Below are 20,028 nucleotides of genomic sequence, written 5' to 3'. Positions count from 1 at the left end.
CCTTACATTTTCTGATCAAGCTCATATTACATTGTTTTCAACAATGAAGTTCACGTTTTTGAAAAACGTTGACATAGAAAAACTGTATCCGTAAATTTTCCTTGCTTATTTGTGCAAACACCTTTGGATTAACCTCCGACTGCATCGCACTAAAACATGCAAAAATCATTTTAGGCTATGAAATGTGGAAGGGATCTCTGGAATGTATAAAAGGACTTGAACTACAAAAGCTAAATGTTTTCCACTGATTGAATTGAATGTGTAATAGTTTTTTATGTGTATTTTATTCTAAGAATTATTTGAATGAAGTTATAACTTCTATGCCCAAGCGTTAAGAAGTACTTTCTTTGAAAATCTTAAGTTACTTTGACAATGAGTCAGTACATCAAATGCTGTTCTTCGCAAAGTTATACCTGTCGTTTTTTCGCTTGTGCTTCGTTGTCTATTTTTTTCATTCATATATTTCAAACAAATCTCTTAATAAATTAAGTAAAATTATATTCATGAATATTACTTTTCCTAAATAAATTAATTTTTACTTCATCTTTTTAAGGGGTCCCTAACCACGAGACGAAAGGCTATAAATATGGACTAGAAAACGCACCTTATGGTAAGTTATTGACATAATAATTACTTTTAATTGCCTGATGGCGTCTTTAACATTATATATCGTTTCCGATAAAAATTCAGTTGATCACGAGTGTTAATTATAAAAAATATGCCAAATTTTGTCATAGTGCAAATATTTTATCTTTGAATTTTCTTTATATTATTGAAGTATGATGATCGTTGGCATTGATTTAATGATTACATCATTTATAAATGCAATGGGGTAACCAAAAACCGAGAACACGCAGAAAATATTTCCTCTCAACTCGCATTAGAGTAATGCGAGTTGAGAGGAAACGAGAGGAATGTAGACGACGACAGTTACGATACAGATATAAGATAGGCTCTTATTTCCTACAAGTTGTACGGAACCAATAAACATGTGGTGTGAATGCAAGACAAAAATAAAAGAGCGTAACAGCACGGTACTGGCAGTGAGGGGTTTTGAGGCGGATGCTATTTTCAAACATGAATCAGAGCTGAAAGTAAGATGATGTGCGATGTTTTCATCTAAATTCGAAAAAACATCATTAATATCTAAAATATCTGATAAAAATAATTTCAATGCACCTTCTTAAGCCATCACATAAGATTCCTCTGCCTAATATTTTTCGAAATAACGGTGTTAACTTGACTTCATTTCTTCGTAATGTGACTGAGCACATGAAATTGGGAGTTTTAGGTCGCTAACTTTTTTAAAGACTTACTTTTTATGTATTATTCATGGGTATATATATTTATTCATATTGATATGAATGAAAATGGTAGGATATCCAATCTACATCTACATATTACTACCAAAGCCGCCGTAAGGACGTGTGGCAGGAGGTGGTAGGTCAGCGGGCATTATACATATATTCCCTCTATTTCCTCATGCACCTGGCTCCCTGCGATCCACCAAAAACCGCGTGGAAAGGGGGCGACCCAGCACCAATCATGCAACATGCCTACATATATTCCATGCATTACGTGATTAGCAGCTATTCCTATGCCTACGCAAAGAGAACAAAAAAATATATTAAAAGAGGGAAGGCACACATACAATTCATACACTTAAGCGACCGACAGCTCAGGTCATTTGCGCCATAGGAAATGGATGGGAAAGAATGAAGGGTAAAGAGAAAACCGGCGTCAGAATTAGCCTACTTTTAACACAAGGCGCCAAGGGGTCTGCCGCATAACGTCCAAACCGACGGCCGGTGTACTCAATTAAAGTACTCTCCACAAAGCACCTAAAGTAGGGATCGGAATACCATTGAAAAATATCTTCCACCTCTGAGATTCGAATCCGGGCTCTCTGGGAGGGAAGCCAGCACGTTAGCCACCGGACCATCCAGATCCCCTTACTACCGATTAGTATTCTACGCATTCCGGACGGACAATTTACAAATGCAATAGACTGTACATATACGTACCTACGTACATATACGTATTCCGTATACCTTCACCTACACCCCACCTCGCATTAGGGCGCGCGGTAGGGGGCGTTAGGACGCCAGACTTGGAGAATGTTTTGTGGTAATTGAATCTTGTATACCTCTATTTTCGACAGTATGTAGACATTATTATCTTAGGTGTCCCCCCTTTTATTGTGGTCACGAATAGTGCGCGGGAAAATCGAATACTGGAATCTTCCAGTTCAACAGTATAACTTTCTAATTTTGCGACAATTTTCGGTCCTGCCAATGTGATTTGGGGGCCTAATTATGTCTCCAATGTCGGATATAAAACCACATGATTTATATCTTTGGAACAAGTTTAATCTAGCCCCAAGTCTTTGCTTATCTAAAGGTTCCCACCCCAGATTCTGTATTAAATGTGTGACACTTTGTGTGCTTTGGTACGAGTTTTTCACGAACCTAGCGGCCTTTCCCTGTACGCCATTCAATTATGTGCGAGTAATTCATGTTTTATGAAATGGATGCCAAATGATCACCGCATACTCAATATGAGACCTTACTTAAGAAAATAGCACGTTTCCTTCACTTTTTCGTCGCTGCACTTACCGACTATACGTTTGACGAATGCCAGCTTTTTTAGTGCCCCTCCATAATTCGTGCGTATATGTTTTTCCCGATAAAGATCCGATACAATGGTAACCCCCAAGTATTTTACTTCATCCATGACGCTCATTCGGACACCTCCGAGTGTGTAAGTTGGAACAGTTTGATTGTGTTTTCTAGTGTTTAGTAAATGCATCACGATGCATTTTTTCGTATTAAATTCCAGCCCGCATTCTTCACACCATTTTCGAATGTTGTTTAAGTCTTTTTTAGTGATTCAACGATCTCCGTCATTCGCTATTTCCCCGCAGATTACCGCGTCGTCGGCAAAGAGTCTTACAAGTATGCAGCTTTTTATATTGCCAGTGATATCAGTAAGAAATAGTAGTGGTCCTATGGCGCTACCCTATCGGACGGTGGATGCTACTTTCACATAATTATACGAGGGTCATCCGGAAAGTAGTACCCGTTCGTGCCGCATGAAGTGCTGACGACGCGAGTAGCCGCTGGACGAGGTCAGATAGCTTCAGTGGCTTGTCTGCCTTCTCTGAGCCAAGTTGCGTGACGCTAGCATTGCCTGTGTTGTTTCTGTGATTGTTTACAATGTTTAAAAAAATTGAGAACGCCGCCAGTTGTGAAGTGAGGGCAGTGATTAAATTCCTCAATGCAAGAAACGTTCGCCCATGTGATATTCATCGCCAATTAAAGGAGGTGTATGGAGACAATGTAATGGACGAGTCGTCTGTTCGGCGGTGGTGTCGCAACTTCAACATGGGGAGGGGGAACACACACGACGATGAGCGTTCGGGGAGACCGTCTGTCATTACAGACCAACTGGTGAGCTCAGTTGACGAATTCGTGAGGAACGATCGGCGCGTCACAATTGATGACATCTGTGAGCATTTTCCCAATGTTTCTCGAACAATTGTTCATGAAATTGTTAAACACCATCTGCATTATGCAAAAATTTGTGCAAGATGGGTCCCTCGCAAGCTTACAGATGAGCACAAAACCAAGCGTATGGCTGCAGCACTGACGTTTTTGGGACGTTATTCTGATGAAGGAGACTCTTTCTTGACTCGCATAATTACTGGTGACGAAACATGGGTTTGTTATGCATCACCTGAGAGTAAACGACAGTCAATGGAGTGGCATCATGCTCATTCACCAAACAAACCAAAAAAATTCAAGACAGTTCTGTCCACCAGGAAACTCATGGCAACCATTTTCTGGGATCGACGAGGTGTATTGCTTATTGATTTTATGGCCCGTGGAGACACTATTAATGCCAATGCGTATTGTGAAACATTAAAGAAATTACGGCGGGCAATACAAAATCGGCGGCGAGGTCTATTGTCTACTGGTGTCATTCTCGTTCATGACAATGCCAGGCCTCATGCAGCTGGGATAACACAAAAACTTTTGCAGCAATTCAAATGGGAAACTTTCGACCATCCACCGTATAGCCCGGACTTGGCCCCTTCAGATTTTCATCTCTTTACAAAGCTTAAAGACTTTTTGGCAGGAAAAAGATTTGACAGCGATGAAGAACTTAAAGAAGGAGTGACCCTGTATCTCAATGAGCTGGCGGCGAAGGACTATGCAGCAGGAATACAGAAACTTGTCACACGTTATGACAAATGCCTTAATTTGCTTGGAGATTATGTTGAGACGTAGTTTAAAGTATCCTCTTTCAAATAAAATTTTTTATGTTTGTTAATATTTACTTTTGTGTCTTTATTTCACGAACGGGTACTACTTTCCGGATGACCCTCGTATATATATAGTATTTTTACACTATTTAACCATAAACACAGTAATCAACCCGAAGGTCGGTTTGGTAGGTGTTGGCAGAGTTCACCCAGCACTAAGCCCGACGGCGTGTGAAATTCACACATCAGGGTAGGAGGGCTAGTTCCTTTCCCTGTGCCGGTTATGGTTTCCCAGGAAGACCTGGTACCCGAAAAATCACTTTAGCTTGGGTGGAGCTGCAGGTGCCCAGAGTGCCTTGCCCGGGAATCGAACCCGGGACCCTCTGGTCAACAGTCCAACGCTCTACCCACTGAACTACCGCGACCCACTTTATATATATATATATATATATATAAATATATATATATAAATATATATATATATATATATAAATATATATATATATATATATATATATATATATATATATAGTATTTTTACACTATTTAACCATAAACACAATAATCAACCCGCCTTCCCCACCTCCTTTTATATGTGTTTCTATCCCTGTTCTTTACCTCTACGTATTTCCATGTGAATGAATATTTGTTCGCCACACGGCGGGTTTTAGTGTTTGAATGTGAATTTGGCCAATTTGGCTTGTCTACTTCTTCTTGCTATGGATGCCACGAAACGCACTGTTCCTATCCTTCATGACGCTGGCTGATTGCTTTCCCTACCCCCCACTGCTCTTGTGTTGTCCATTTCTCTTTTGGTGGGTGAAACAGCCCAACTTTAGTGCTATCTCGTTTTTCGTAGTTTTTTATGGGAGGCGACCGACAGCTAAGGTCTTTTGCGCCATTAGGGATGGTTGGGAAAGGAAGGGTGGAGAGTAACCTGGTGTCGGCATTAGCCTACACTTGAAGGGAGTATACTTCCTTCACTGGACCACTTAAGATTTCCCAGCAAGCTCTTAGACCTAGAGATTGATATAGATCGTGTTTAGCAAGGAATGTCGAAATGCATCAATGAATTTATAGCCTGGACCCTTATCCCATAGTTAAAATGTTCTGGCAACACTATTACCACACAACCGTTATGCCGCATTTCTGCGTGAATCACGCTGATAATGTAATAGACGATTGATTCTTTCATAACATTGCCAATTTTTAATTTTCCCACAAGCATGGTAAAACACGAATGCAGTAACACGATATTAAAAAAAAGGTAATATCTGGTAATTATATATCCTACGGAAAACCGACAACATACTGAATTTTTCCCCTAACACCTCTAACAAAATATGCCAAGTAATCACAAGACACATAAAAACGGGAAAAAAGTAATTTAGGCCATAACGGGAAAACGTTTTTTCACCAAAGAGATGCCTAAAAAGCAAAAATGTAATATAAGCTACGGCGCAATATTTCAGGTAATCTAATTTTTAATAATGACTAAAAGGGTCACGCTCTGCGAAAATATGCACTGAAGTCTACACCTTGGATGTCAAGATGAATGAAAACGTCCACCAAAATTATGGAGAGTTGGCATAAGGGATAAACAAAAATACGAGAATACACAATTTGGTGACCCACTTCAAGAGTGATTTGCGAATTTCCATGCTCACATGCCGACTGCATTTCCCTCTACCGAGAGAATTTTCACACCGCAGCCGCGTTGGGTAGGACAAGCGACCATGCAGCCATGAGAGCGAAACGCAAGCGATTGGTTGAATGGCGACCTAGCAAAAATCATCAGCCTCGTCTATCAAAAAATTGAAATCAATGGGTCAGGGCCAGTAGGGTTCAAATTGATTATTTTACTCGCGTATTAGATATCTGGAGGATGTCAACGAATGACTTATGATCCTTGGTGAGAATGGAAAATACTCCAATGCTAATGCTCCTATCTAATGTATTATATAAGCAAAATTGATCGTTCATTCCATGGCAAATTTTGAATCGATTTAGTGCGTGGGTCTTTATTGGAAGCCTCTTTGAAATCCAAGAATATCGCACGTACTTGTTTCTTTCTTTCCCCGATTCTAGAACATCGTGTATAAAAAGTACCAACTGCGTTTCACATGATCTCTTCTTTCTTAACCGCGTTGTCTGTTGGATAAATAGGTTGTGGGTGTCGAGGAATGTCATGACGTCACTAACAATAATGTGATCCAAGACTTCATCTTATGAAATTGATTTGTTCAATACTTATTCAAAAAAAAAGATGCCGATTCGGTGGCGAACTCTTTTAGTACCCTGGCGGGATTATCCTCAGGTCCAGGTGACTTTTTACTTTTTATTTGCAGGAGTTGTTTCGTGATTCCTTCGCGCGTAATTTTTATGTCATCCATCTTTGGAATAGGTTTGGAGTGGTGTTCACTGGGTATTTCTCTGTCTTTGGCGCTCACACTTTGAAAGAAAGTATTTAAAACATTCGTTCTCTGGGTTCTAATTGTATCTATATTGCCATTGCTGCTTTTGAGAGACTCTATGGTTATGAAGGATTTCATGTTTTCCCGGCGTATGGTATTCAAGAAGTTCTCTCGGGTTTCCCACCGGGTCAGGTTGTAGTGCACCGACGTTTCGAAGGCTGACTCTGCCATCGTCTTCAGGGTGAAGTATTGAGCATGAAAAAGTCCTGGTATTTATACACTCCGCCGGGGCTCAGGTGTGCCCTGATTGGCCGGCAGCGTTAGTGTGCTCCGCTACGGCCAATCGGGTGCGTTCCCTTGCATTCTCAATTTTCTTTAGCACTGGCTTCCATGTTTTACTGATTTGGAAGCCGTTGTCTCTATTGAAAATTTTGGTGTCTAATCTGATTTCAACGGCTTCTTTCACCACGCGATCCCAATAGCCGTTGGCGTGGCATAGCCTCTTCGTGCCGGTAAAGTTAATTCTGTGGTCGTTGTTCAGGCAATGTTCGGCGACCGCAGATTTCTCTGGGTATAATAATCTGATGCACCTCTCGTGTTCTTTCAAGCGTGTTTCTATGGTGCGGCCGGTCTCCCCAATGTATGCTTGGCCGCACTCGCAAGGAATCCGGTACACTCCTGAGGTCTTCAATCCCCGTTTGTCTTTCGCTGTGTCAAGGACTGATTGCAGCTTTCTTATTGGTTTGTGGATCGTTTCCACCTTGTATTTCCTTAATATCCTAGAGATTTTATTGGATACCGTAGAGATAAACGGGATGCAGGCTCTCGCAACAGGTTTTTCTGCCTCTTCTCTCCGACCTTCAGGATTCGTGAAGGCCCTTTTAAGGGCCATGTTGATTTCCCGGGTTCCATATCCATTCTGCTGGAACGTCTTCCTTAGGTGTTTTATTTCGGCCTCCAGGTGCTCTTGGTCCGACACTGAAGTGGCTCGGTGCACGAGTGTGGAGATTACTCCTCTCTTTTGTGCGGGATGATGATGACTTCTCCCGTTCAGGTATAGACCCACACCGACCTTGAAATACTTCCATGTAGCCTCAGTCCCAGCGTTGAGACCTTATCTAAAACACGCGGCAAAACCCTTGCTGTTACTTTTCTCGAATAGGCATACCTTTCGCCTGGATTCAATGATTTTGTTTACCGAAACAGATAATTCTATTAAAAATGCTTGGTGGTCAGTTATTCCTTCCGTTTAATAGAAATGTGACAATTTCGGGATGGTTTATTAAGGAAATGTGTCTCTCTCTCTCTCTCTCTCTCTCTCTCTCTCTCTCTCTCTATATATATATATATATATATATATATACACACACATATATATACATATATATAAATAGATATATATATAGTATAGATACATATATACAGATAATAGATATATATAGATATATATATCGTATATAAATATATATATATATAGATACATATATATATATATAAAGATATATATATGTACCATATGAATATAACACAGTAATCAACCCGAAGGTCGGTTTAGTAGGTGATGGTAACGATCACACTGTACTAAGCCCTATACGGCGTGTAAAAATGCACACATCAGGGTAGGGGGGCCAGTTCCTCTCCCTGAGCCGGTTATGGTTTTCCAGGAAGACCTGGTACCCGAAAAATCACTTCAGCTTGGGTGGAGCTGCAGGTGCCCAGATTACCTTGCTCGGGAATCGAACCCGGGACCCTCTGATCAGCAGTCCAACGCTCTACGCTACGCTCATATATATATATATATATATATATATATATATATATATATATATATATATATATATGCATATATATCTGGATGCATATATATATACATATATATGCATCCAGTGATTTCATGTCGCGCCCTGGGTCATGAGAAACAAAACTTAACTTGTGAAAACTAAGTGTTAAGAAGAAGAATACGACCATTCGGTATGCGAATAGAGTTTGTATTGTTGTTGACTTTCATGAATCGTGTGAAAAGGAAAATTATTGATACAAATGGAAGTGTCCTTGAATGCACGTATATGCATATATGTGTGTGCGTGTATATATATATATATATATACACATTATATATATATGTATACATAATATATATATATACATTATATATATATGTATACATTTTATACATATATATATATATGTATATGTATACACGCACACATATATGCATATACGTGCATTCAAGCACACTTCCATTTGTATCAATAATTTTCCATTTCACACGATTCATGAAAGTCAATAGCAATACAATATCTATTCGCATACCGAATGGTCGTATTCTACATGTTAACACTTAGTTTCCACAAGTTAAGTTTTGTTTCTCATGACTCAGGGCGCGACATGAAATCACTGGGTGCATTCGGATGGCAGCTACTCCACACTCCTCTGCAATAATCGATAGTGAACTCGCCTTGGAGTGGGTATGAAGCGACGATTACGCACACAAATTTTACCTCGCATAGGAGGAGAGTCCACTTGGAAGGTCGAAATATATGCACATGCAATGTACTCACTCTTTCAGGACTTAACTATTGATTATATACGGATTCGATTGCGGAATGGAGTACCTGCGACATCCTAGGAAGTGCTGTTGTAATGACCGATTTTTCGGTCAAGAACGTATTTTGTCGGAATTGACTATTGAGCAGAGCAAATAGCATATTTTTTATTAATTGTTCGCTTCAAGCATCAAATTAATAATCTATAAATTCATTTATTTTTATTTATTTAATGCTAATACATTTTCTACGCTGGAAACCGTTTCTCAAGGCGACTAGTCAATTCCAAGTTTTGCAGTTTATTCGCGGAGAACCTTACTACGAAAATAAATACTTGTGTCGGTTATTTTTCAAGGAATATGTGGTTTGCTTATAATTACGTTTTTAATTATAAATTTATAAACTTGTAAACTTACGTTGATAGTCGGGAGCATTGTTTGGCCGGTATTGCGTTGTTACTGGTGTGATTTAACTGATTCGAGTCCTTAAGAAGAAAAGAATTCAAATTTCATAAAAATCAATCAGGTATGTGTCAGTTTGTTTGCATTTCTAGGCTTCAACGCCATTACATTTTCCAACCATAGGTGTCGAGTCAATTGGAATCCAATTTTAAAATATATACAGAGCTAATAACTCTACTCATCGAGAAAAGATGGAATTGGCAAATTAACCATATTTTTTGCATCCGTTTGGGTGGAAAATTCGAGGCCTAGTCCTTATTTCAACTCAACGTTCGTTAAACAAGGGAACTGGCAGTCATTGACTCCAGCATAACATCATCATTTGACTGTATGAAAAAGAGAGTGAATAGTGCTATCGGCGCGTGCCTTGTGCGGGTACGTATGCCTCACACTATCCCATACCTCTCCACTATTTCCTCGCCATTGGTTGTTGCAGCCCCGGGCACAAGGCCACTACTGCCGACTCCACCGCCGGTCGCAGGGCCCCTGAGGGATTTAAGCAACAGGAGGAAATTCAAATCATACGCATGCTTCAAAAGATTTAAATTTACTTTTAAGTAAAAAGTCAAAAATATTCAATAAGAAGACACGGTATGAGTTATGATGGAGGAAAAAAAATCCCGTTAGACTTTAATTCCTATGCATAAAGAGAACAATTTACTTATCTTAGAAATGTGCTGGACCAAAATGGTCAAAGTAGTTGAGACCTAAGGATAAGTATTGCGTTAGGCAAAGATGATTTCACAAGGAAGAGGTAATTGATGAAAGGATGGTTAATCTAGGAGGTAAAAGAAAAAACGCATCAAAAAATTAAAATTAAGCGTGATTTTGTGCGGTGCGGAAACGAGGTCAATGAAACAAGATGATAGGCGTAGATTGGAGGATTTTGATGCGTGGGCGTGGAGGATGGAGAAGGTGAAGTGGGCTGAGAGGAAAACAAACGAGAAAGTGCTAGACATGGTTGGGGATGGGAGAATGATGGTTAGGAGGGGGATAAGGGCAAAAGTATAAGGTGATGCTCTCTCTTTTATGTTAATACGTGGTCTTTTGCCAAAAAAGACTGTCGTTCAAAGGTGTTTGAACATCGTTCAATTTCTTATTTTTATTAAATTTTTGCCAGCTAGTTTTATTGCTAAGCTTGTAATAGTTATCCGTGAACCTTGTGCTGGGCATATTTAAATAAAAAGATGGACACGCCCTTGTTGACTATTTTATTCTTACTTTTCTTATGACGTTTGAGTTGCTCATTGGATATAATTTGCAAAAGCATCGATTTAAATAATATTTGGTAAAACTACTATCCAAAAAGTAAGTGTACTTGTTGATTAGAGCAATATGAATTTTAAAGTTTATTTTAAACATAGGCCGATGATTCACAGATTTGGACCAATTTTTCAAAATTTTCGAATTTCGAAATAAAAGCTGCTGATGAAAGCATCAGTCAGGTAAGCTTATCTCTGCATGATGTTTTTTCTCGTTTACTCGTTATCTTGCAATGGGAAGAAATAATGTATCCGTATGCATGTTTTGATTCAATTATCTCCCTCACTATTCAATCAATCATCCAGAATTGAAATCGTAACTGGGATTGGCTTTGATTTTTGGTGATAAATCCACCTTATAATATAGACTCAATTTCAAAAATTAAGTTTGACTGAAATGGAAATTTTTCTGTATTTTTACGACTGAAACTGGTTTTACTTTTGTTTTATAGAAATTTCTCCTTCTTAATTTTTAATATACTTATTATTTGATTTGTTGATGTTACGTTAGATAGAGGGAATTGTACTAGTTCCTTTTGTTAAGCATCTCTTTCCAAATTCTCTATCCTTTAGTATCAATCTCAGAAAACAGATATAAATAGGATAAGTATGGAAATTGATTTTATAAGTCAGTGCTATTAAAGAAGTAGGAGCCTCTAAGACCATAAGGATTTTATAATAGGTGAAATCAATATCTATGGTGTCAATCGTTCGGAAGTTTGAAAAATGAAGAGAATTTATAGATTTATATACCCTGCAAGCCACCGCTAGGGTGTGTGGCAGGCGATGAATACACACCAGAATAATTTTACCCGAACACGACCGTACCGCGGTCGAACAATGTTATGAATAAATTAAAGAATAAATTAAACTCGAACTTAATTAAGATACCATTGAAGTAAATTGGCTGTCGCGACTGTCAAGTAAGTGTATCTAAGTAATTATTTTGCCTAGCAAGATATCTAGTCATAATGCAAACTGAAGAAATCCGTCAAGAATTTTAAAGCCAATTTCTATTTGTATATGCTATTCGATGTGACATAATATGTGATATCCTATCGAATCATTATTTTTTTTGTTTCGTTATTCAAAGGTTCGGTTTGAGTTATAAATTTCTGGAGAAAAACCATATGAAATTAAACAAATCCGGTAGAGAAAAATATTATCGAATTTCTTACCTTCTCCCTGAGGAAGGGGGAGGAGGTTTTTCTGCCCACGCCCGCAACCTTTCGATCCTTCACCCTGTAGTAGTCCACGCCGAGTCCCAGGGGAAATTCCTTAGCTTTCCGCCCACACGAATGCCACTCCAACCTAAGCCCTTAAACAGATCCCCTCCATCGCTCTTCTATTCTTCCCCTTTCAAATACCTAACTCCACATCGGCGAAAAATCATTAGATAAACAGATTTCCATGCTTAGAATTGATGCTTCATTTATAATATGAAGCCTAATATAATAATATATAATATTAGTCAAGTGAAATAGGTGGCAAAAGGCCGGGGAAACATTGAGACATCCGCCTCTAAACCCTGAAAGATTTAGAGGAAAATCCTCGAATGGAGGTAATTGGGTGTTCAAAGTTCTCTGACGGCTAAGGCAATATTCAATAGTTAACGCACCGATAAAGTTTCCTCCACGTGACGAGGAAAAATCCATTTTAGTAGTCGGGAGATCTTCCGATCGTTTTAATTCATTTTATTACTTTGATTTATTTCAATGCTCTGAAGTTACTCCGTTCTTTGTACTCGTCTTTCTTACGAAAGGGGAGGTACAAACCACCGTTGATCTGCCGAATGAAAAAAGTGTTATATACTATTTTAGGAGTCGCATTGCTCTTTTTGTCATTTGTGCTATCTTATATTATTCCGTGCTCACATATCTTGGCTACAGTATCTGCTGCCAGAATTTCATTTGGCTTGCAATATTACATTTCTACGTACTACGCCTCAATTTTCAGCAAATACACAGTTCAAAATGTTTGAATTTCAATGAGGGCTATCAATTTTTAAAACACTGTAATCTAGAAATGTGATCACCAAATTAAACCGTAGGAAAACATTTTTGAGCCTTTTTCTGTAATAGTCTGTTCGCGGTATTTTTCGATTCAAGGTAATAAAAGTTAATATATAACTGCATAACGTTATTGTATGCAAGTAAAAATGTGCCCACAGTAAAATGAAAGGAAAGAAAGTTTAAGTTGCAGAAGAGAACTTTCTAGGATTGTCAAATAACGTTCCTTCACAGCATAGTGCGAGACGTATACAAGAGAAGAGACTAAGTAATAGCCTTAAAATATAAAACTAAAGGAAAGAAGGACTTGGGTTGAAGGAGAAAGAGATGGGTTTTGGGAACAAACCGACTAGGGGCTAATCCCTGAAGGGAAGAGGAAGTTTTGTTCGCAGAAAAATCAAATATCAGGTCCGTTGTAGCTTTTGGATATGACCGGTGGAGTGTGATAGTTATTTTGCTCTCCTATACAACCAACAATAACGCTTTTTTTCTTCAATCTCTTGAAGGATGGGCCAATGCATTATGAAGGTTTTTCTAAGGAGCTCCAAAGTTGAAGGTTCCAAATATTCCTTTGAGATTCGGAGACTATTTTATTTATTTCGAGAATCGGGATGGTGCGTCGGCTAACGTACTGGCTTTCCGCCGAGAGGGTCCGGGTTCAAATCCTGGAGACAACAAATCCCGATCTCTACTTGGGTGCTCTGTGGAGAGCACTGTAAGTGAGTACGATGTCCGTCGGATGGGACGTTAAACTGCGGACCCCTTGGCGCCTTTCGGCAAGAGTAGACTAATGCCGATGCCGGGTTTCTTTCCACGCTTCCTTTCCCATCCATCCCTAAAGGCGCAAATGACCTTAGCTATCGATCGCCTCCCATTAAAAATTTATTACTACTACTACTTTATTTGTATCCTTTGGAATGCTTTCAAATAATTTACTTCAGTGCCGATTTTTATGAATGCCTTTATTATTTACCTTAATAGGGTGTACATTTTGACCTCCTATTCGAGATTTTTTGCATGTCCTCACGGGTCTTTGTGTGTCTCCCCGTGGATCTCTCCATGATCAGACCCCGACGAGGAATCAAAAAATCTGGGTTAACGCTACCAAATTTCAATTTAAAGAATTTATAATGTCGTAAATGAGTTAACCAGTCAACCGTCAAAAGTACCTCAAAGGGAAGGCCTCGCACCCAGAACGTAGGGGTGGGGAAAACTAACGGAGCAAGAAACGTCGGGCTACAAGTCGTAAAGGTCCAGATCAATATGCAATTGATTGCGTGAAGACGATTGAATAAACTGCACTGATTTACAAAATTATGATGAGATTTTGAAGCTTAAGGAAGCTTCACTAATATTGTGCCTAAACATTTCTTAAAATTGGAAAAGTTGTTGATTAGTTTGTTATAATTAATTCTAAGTAATTTTGAGTGGTTTATTGACAGTGTCATCATTTATTTTCATTTCTGCGAATTTTAAAGTTACGTCATTATCCCGTTTTCATATTTGCGGATGCCCCATCATGTCATGGTAGCCCACGGTAATGGATAAGCAGACATGAGGCCCTCAGTGGACGCTGAAAAGATCTCCCACCACCTAATTCGTTCCAGACCCTTTAAACATCGTCAATTCTCGCCCCCCCTCTCTTATTTAAAAAAATAAAGATGCAGCCCGTGTCATTTCATTTCGGGAGGTGCGAGAGTATGGGTGTTTTCAAGTCTACAATGAGCTTCCCCTCGCATCGCCGTTTTTGCGGGGGTGCGAACGAACCCCGTGGGCAGCGGGATGATTTATTCTGCAAGTCGGGTTTTGTGGGATGCTCACCAGATGGCTTCACAACGCGCGCGCGGGAACGGCGAGCATGGGCGTAACCGATAATGGACGCAGTTGCTACGTGAGTCTCATATTAATGGGCCGTTTCCAGAAAAAGTCCTCTCCCATCCCCGCCCCAGCAGTCACTGCGTCGGTGTTTTGGAGGTTTGAGGCTTTGGAGGAGTATAATTATTACTTTTCATTTTTTTCTTTTGACGCGATTATGTGGAAAGTTATTCTCTTAATTTACAATGGGGTGAGGCGGGAGATGTGAAGGAAAGTGGAGCCCGGAGACACATCAGGAGGAAGGGGTATAGAGTCGGGAACAGTTTCAGTTGAAGCTTAATGTTTCAAAGGTGGTGCGCAAATGTGGGAGATATTTTGGGGCAGCACTGATGCTCGCAATTCCAAATGTTTCCAGATGGAAGTCGAAACTGTCCCTGTGGGCGTGCTTTCAAATATTTTTTTTGCTGCTGCCCCAGATTTGAATAAATATTTTTCCATCGGACGACCTACGTCCAGCGCTGTCCATGTTCGTTGTAATCTCGTTGCAGTTCTAGTTAGATAAAATTACTCTTTCGTTTGCTTGGAAAATCAAAGGATTTACAATGTCTAAAATTACTGTTGGAATATTAGTGAACTTCTCCAAGAGTAAATTTCCTTAACCTATCCCGATATTTATGTGCAATTACAAAACAAAAATCCAAGGGTATAATTAAACTAAAAAATTGTGCATGGACCAATTCATTTTGACGACTAAGTTCAATTAGCCATTTCACACTTTTTTTTATTTTCACACTGAATTTTTACACTCGTCATCATTTTGTCGCTATATTCGTATTCAGCCTTATTGTTCCGGTTTTTGAACCTTACTTTTAGATCCTTAGAAATAGCTCTTCCGTTTTAAATATCGTTTCCCATCATTTCTAGTTAACAAAGTTCTAGGGAATACGTGAACATGAATTACACTGTATTAGTCCAGATATGCTATACTTTAATTCATCATAGGCATCAACCATTATAAATATATGTATATATATATATATATATATATATATATATATATATATATATATATATATATATATATATATATGAGGAAGGCAACGGGAAACCACCTCAATTATCATTCCCAAGAACAATGTGATGGACAATAGAGATATTTTGAGTCCTGGCAACCACGGGGCTCGGCCCAATCGGCCGTGTGTCGTGCCCGGCAGCGGGGGAGGCAAGGCTTCCGCGGTCGTCATCCCACGAAACCCTTGCAAGGGAAAACCAACAGCAGCAGGACAGAAGACGCAGGAGAAGAAGACCAAATTAGTTAGAATAGGAACGTGGAATGTTAGGACAATGATGAGGACGGGGAAATTGGAGAATGTTAAGCGAGAGATGGAAAGGGGAAATATAGATATTTTAGGTCTATGCGAGGTGAGATGGAAAGATAGCGGGGATTACTGGAGTGATAAGTATAGAATAATATACAGCGGTGGGGACGAGAGCCAACGAGGGGTTGCCATAGTATTAAATGAAGAGGTAGGAAGAAGCGTAGTCAACATAGAGCAGGTAACGGATAGAATACTACTAGTGGAGATAAAAGCAGAACTGACGAACTTAGTTATTATCCAGGTATACATGCCACCGAGCAACCATAAGGAAGAAGAGGTCGATAGGATATACGATCAGTTAGAGGACATGATTGCATGTGTTCCTGCAGGGAAACATTTGATAGTGATGGGGGATTGGAATGCGACAGTAGGCGAAGGAAGAGATGGTGATGAGGTGGGGGACTACGGTTTAGGCACGAGGAATGACCGCGGGGAGAAAGCAGTTGAGTTCTGCAGGAGACAGGGGTTAGTTATCACCAACACTTGGTTCAGACACCACAAAAGACGCAGGTATACATGGAAAATGCCAGGTGACTCGGGAAGATATCAGCTAGATTATATCCTGGTTAGACACAGGTTTAGGAACAGTGTGATAAATTCCCACAGCTTCCCGGGAGCGGATGCGGACTCAGACCACAATTTAGTTGTTATGAAATGTAGCGTACGTTTTAAAAAGATAAGGCAGGGGCGGCGGGTTAGAAAATGGAATGTAGAAGCATTAAATGGGTTGAAAAGAAAGGAATACAAACAGGCGGTAGAGAAAATCATGGAGGACGGTAAAGAGCTAAGTACTATTGAAGAAAAATGGGAATGTATCAAAAAAGGGTTGTTTAAAGCGGCAAAAGACACTATTGGAACCGTTAACGCTAAAAGGACTCGTAAACCATGGATCACGGATGAGATGATTACAAAAATGGATGAGCGGCGAAAATGGAAGAATATAAATACAGAATTAGGCAAAATGAAGTACAAAGAATTGAACAATAAATTGAGGCGGGCAACAAATAAAGCAAAGGAAGCATGGTGGAAGACGCAGTGCGAGAATATGGAAAGTCTGCAGAGGAAGGGGGAAATCGGTGCGCTTTACAGCATAGTTAAATCTTTATCGGGAAGTAAGAAAGGGAGATCAACGATAGCAGTTAGAGATAAGGCCGGTAAGGTAATAGTTGACGCAGGAAAGATCCAAGAGAGATGGAAGGAATATGTAGAAGACCTGTATAGTAAAGAGCTTAGACCAACAAAGTTAGACATTGAAAAGGAACATGACGTAGAGGAAGATAGCTTAGGTCCAGGCATACTAGACAATGAGATAGAAAGGGCATTAAGGGAGATGAAACTAAATAAGGCCGTGGGGGTAGATAACATTCCCGTGGAACTTTTGAAATGCTTGGGAAAATGTGGGAGGAAGAGGCTATATGGGCTGATCCGTAGTATTTATGAGGAGGGAATCTGGCCGGAAGACTTTGTGAGATCAGTTTTAGTTCCTATTCCGAAAAAGGTAAAGGCCACGTCATGTGAGGACTATAGGACAATTAGTTTGATATCCCACGCAGCTAAGGTTGTTCTCAGGATCATAAACAAAAGGATAGAGAGTAGGGCAAATGATTACTTAGGGGATGATCAGTTTGGGTTTAGGAAGGGGAGAGGTACGCGTGATGCCATTGCAGTAATGAGATTATTAATCGAGAGGAATATAGAACACAACCAGGAGGTATTTGCCTGTTTCGTAGATTTCGAAAAAGCGTTTGATAGAGTAAATTGGGAAAAACTAATGAGTATATTGCAGAAAATAGGAATAGATTGGAGGGAAAGGAGGCTAATCCGCAATCTGTACATGTCTCAGACTGCCCAGGTGAGGGTGGGAAACGGGGAGTCAGGATGGGCAGTGTTAGGAAGGGGTGTAAGGCAGGGTTGCCCATTATCACCGTTGCTGTTCAACCTGTACGCAGAAGAAATGATCAAAGAGGCATGGGAAGAACTCGAGGTAGGAATGAAAGTGGGCGGGGAAGTCGTAAAATCAGTTAGGTTTGCTGATGACCAAGCTTTAGTTTGTCAGTCAGGCAAGGGGCTGCAAGCATTGCTTAGTGAATTGGAAATTCAGTGCGACAGGTATGGGATGAGAATCAATATTAATAAAACAAAGGTTATGCGATTTTCTAGAAAGAAAAAGGCCAAGCTTAACATTAAAATAGGAGGGCAAAAGCTAGAGCAGGTAGAACAGTTTACGTATCTCGGTAGTGTTTTGGACCAACACGGTCAAAGTAGTAGGGACGTAAGGAGAAGAATTGCGCTAGGCAAAGAGGCTTTCACAAGGAGGAGGGAGTTGATGACAGGGACTTTGAGTAAGGATGTTAAGAAAAGACTCGTAAAAACTTTGATATGGAGCGTAGCTATGTACGGAGCGGAAACGTGGTCATTGAAGCAGGAGGATAGACGTAGATTGGAGGCTTTTGAAATGTGGGTGTGGAGAAGAATGGAGAAGGTGAAATGGACAGAGAAGAAAACAAATGAGGAAGTACTTGGTATGGTGGGCGAAGAGAGGGGTTTGTTGGGAGCAATCCTATGGAGGCAGGAAAAGTGGATGAAGGGGGTGTTGACCGGCAGTGGGATGTTGAAGACTGTGATAGAGGGTAGAATGTTGGGCAAAAGAGGAAAGGGAAGGAACAGGATAGGGTTGTTGGACGGGATGAAGGGAGGAAGGAAGTATTCAGAGATGAAGAGGGACCTGATATAGAGTAGGATGATTGATTTTTTGTTTTGTTAGGAGTAATAAAATATTTGTTTGGTAGTTGTGTCAGTCCAAAAACCTACCTTAACCGGTAGATTACTTAAAAAAAAAATATATATATATATATATATATATATATATATATATATATATATACACGCACACATGTGTGTATGTATATATATATATATATATACATATATACATGTATAATTACATGTATGCATAACATTTTATTTAATCCAAGTCATTATATCTCTTTTAAGATTGGTTACATCAACCATGTTATCGCCTCACTCCAAGTTAAATTAAATTTTTTGGTATAAATTAAGCCATGTGCACAACTGAGTCATGTAATTACGCTATTGGTATAATATACTTACTGGTGCACGATTTAGAATTTGTTTCATTGCACTTTACACAGAATTTTCATGGTTAACGTAAAAGAAGATATTTTTTACAAAATGGATTATACGAGAGCTGTTCAATGCGTTTTAAACATTTCCATAGCTTTTCACAATAAGTTGGAGGGGAAAAATTAATTTTTTGTAGATTATCAGATTAATGTTCCGTGTATATATGGTACTATATTAATTGGCTTTAGTATTGCGTCATCAGCAGTCGTCGAAAGTCTAAACATGCTCAGGTCGCTTATGGCGACGAGGTGTACGTGCCTACAATGCTCTTTCCGAAAGAATTAGGATATAGTGTGCATTTAGATGTGAAACTCATTAATTATCTGAAGGAAGTACACTTTTTTTGCATAGCTCTTTGTTGATCTCTCGGTGTATGATACGAGAATGCTATCGATTCCAATCTAACCGTTTGATATTCTGGAAACCATTTTACGCCAGTGTGAACAGTAAATCCGTTATATTAGTTCTGATGTAGAAGGATCATAAGTAAACACACTAGTTTTAAATAGGTAAAGAATAGTGAAGGCGGATAAAAAGTACACAAATACCCAATGAAATGTTTATCCATGTCGGGTCCCATTGAGCTTTAATTAGCAAGAGAGCTAGGGGACGTGAAATTTTTTGCCTTTTGTGTATCCACACATAGACACACAAGAAAGAATACGTATGCCACGGAAAAATAAAATGGCTGTTGCGCCGCCAAATACTATTGCCACTAAAAGTGATTCAAAAAG

General features: G+C 39.4%; 1 protein-coding gene across 1 annotated transcript in view; it reads left to right on the top strand.

Annotated features, from left to right (window-relative positions):
- The window catches only part of LOC139695324 (tyrosine-protein kinase receptor-like), a 443,472-nt gene that overhangs the window by 309,208 nt on the left and 114,236 nt on the right, over window positions 1–20,028 (top strand). The window lies entirely within an intron of this gene.

Source organism: Hetaerina americana, unplaced genomic scaffold, assembly GCF_022747635.1.
Source record: "Hetaerina americana unplaced genomic scaffold, ioHetAmer1.1.p SCAF_6, whole genome shotgun sequence".
Classification (NCBI taxonomy): Eukaryota; Metazoa; Arthropoda; class Insecta; order Odonata; family Calopterygidae; genus Hetaerina; species Hetaerina americana.
The sequence above is the reverse complement of the archived record's forward strand: the minus strand, read 5'-3'. Positions and strand labels throughout refer to the sequence as shown.